The sequence below is a fragment of the Dromiciops gliroides genome, chromosome 4, assembly GCF_019393635.1.
Source record: "Dromiciops gliroides isolate mDroGli1 chromosome 4, mDroGli1.pri, whole genome shotgun sequence".
Taxonomy (NCBI): Eukaryota; Metazoa; Chordata; class Mammalia; order Microbiotheria; family Microbiotheriidae; genus Dromiciops; species Dromiciops gliroides.
The window spans coordinates 52,332,990-52,334,927 of record NC_057864.1 but is presented as its reverse complement, the minus strand read 5'-3'; the positions used below and the strand labels follow the sequence as shown (position 1 = coordinate 52,334,927).

The window sequence follows — 1,938 nt, the reverse complement described above, 5'->3', positions numbered from 1 at the left end:
GGGGTCCGGGTGGGAAGAGGGCTCCTCAGGAGAGGAAGATTTGAGGCAGAGCTGGGTAAGCAAAATGGATTTTGCCAGAAGCCGTAGCATTTAGGTGCCCTGGAAAACTGTGAGTTTATCTTTTTTTCCCCCCTCTTCTTAGATTTATTGTTTCTGATGAAATTTCATCATCCTTCTAGGCACCTAGATTCACAACTTGAAAGTCATTCTTTTTTTTTCCTGCATTAGTCATGTTATAAGAGAAAAATCAGAGCAATGACGAAAAACCTCAAAATAGAAAAACATCAGCACCAAACACAAAAGAAATAGTATGGTTCATTCAGCATCTATACTCCACAGTTCTTTTTTCCCCCCTGGATTTGGAGATCCTTTTCTATCATGAGTTCTCTGGAACTCTTCTGTACCATTGCATTGGTGAAAAGAATATAGTCCATCACAGTAGATCAATACTCAATGTTGATGATAATGTGTACAATGTTCTTCTGGTTCTGCTCATCTCACTCATCATCAGCTGTGGGTTTATCTTGAACAGGGACCACTTTGTCCACTATCCTAGGGCCTCAGAGCCAATATCTTCTCTGATCTCCTAAGGTGAGTAAGGGATGGGTATCAAAGGCTGGAGAGCCAAGGTGTGCACGATGGTTCGAACGAGGTTGGGTGCTTTATACTGGGAATTCAAGGGTCCAGGGCTTACCTGTCCAAAAGGTACCTGGGAATTGCCAGAGTCCGAAAGTGGGCTATCTGTGCTGCTTCTTGAAAAAGACAGATGCATGGGCCGGGAATCGAACCCGGGCCTCCCGCGTGGCAGGCGAGAATTCTACCACTGAACCACCCATGCTAGATTCTAGAAAGGTCTTCCGCTCTGCTTCTGATCTCGATGAACACACTTTTGGTGGCCCAAGCCCAGTGCCAAAAATTGAAAATAATATGTTTTCATTCTAATCTAAAAATGTTGCCATCCTCCTTAACATACTCGTCATTCTTCCTCTTAACCTTTCTTCTTCCTTCTTTCTTTCTCCTCCTACACACTCCTCTTTGTCCTCCTTCCCTACATCTCCTCCACCTCCTCCTCCACCCGGAACGTCGAGCAAATAGCCGGAAAGTAAATATCTGAAAGCTGTATTGGTGTGGAAGATCGAAGGAGGCGTGAAGTCTCTGTGCGCTTCTCTTCCAATTTGCTCTCCGGCAAAATTCCAACTTCTTTCTCAAATGTAGTCCACACTCACTTTTCATCCACATCCACACACGCACACACACACACAAACAGGTGGTGGCTCGGTCAATGAAGGGCAGTGTGTTGTTGCGAAAGGGTTTGTGGCCCTGGAGTCGGGGGGGGGGGGAATCTCGAGGGTGGCAAGAAAGAAACTGTCAGGAGTGGGATTCGAACCCACGCCTCCAGGGGAGACTGCGACCTGAACGCAGCGCCTTAGACCGCTCGGCCATCCTGACTTTACGCCCGAGAGTTCCTTCCCTCTAATCTTCTGCCCTCAACCTCAACAATACCAGAGGCTCAGATTTTCCAGTTCATTTCACCCAGATTCTCCCAACAAGACACCACTATTCCCCAATCCTCCTCTTTTCACTCTGGTATCAGTAATCTCCAAGAAATCCCAGATGTCCAGAACCATCCTTCCATACATTCTACGTGCCTTCCCGCCCGCCTCTCCAAGCCAACAGAAACACCTCCTGCGGGACCCAAAAACCCTCACTACAATAAATCACCCTCATCTGGCCCGACCTCTCCCGAGCTCCCCGCTGCCCGCATCGCCTATCCCTTTTATTGCACAAACTGTACAGGAATTCATGGATGCAAAGCACATACAAAAACAAGATGAGATAATATAAAAAAGAAGAGAGTGATAAGAAATGGGCTGGGGGGGGGGGGTTCGAGAAGGGGAGGAGGGAGATGTGGCAATGACGCGACTTTCTGTTTAGGCT

The 1,938-nt window shown here is 47.4% G+C and overlaps 2 non-coding genes across 2 annotated transcripts; both read right to left on the bottom strand.

Moving 5' to 3' along the window:
* Window positions 1–767: 767 nt before the first annotated feature.
* TRNAG-GCC lies at window positions 768–838 on the bottom strand. Its single transcript has one exon. It is a non-coding gene; the product is annotated as a tRNA-Gly (tRNA).
* A 528-nt stretch (window positions 839–1,366) lies between these two features.
* On the bottom strand, window positions 1,367–1,449 carry TRNAL-CAG. Its single transcript has one exon. It is a non-coding gene; the product is annotated as a tRNA-Leu (tRNA).
* Between the last annotated feature and the right edge of the window lie 489 nt (window positions 1,450–1,938).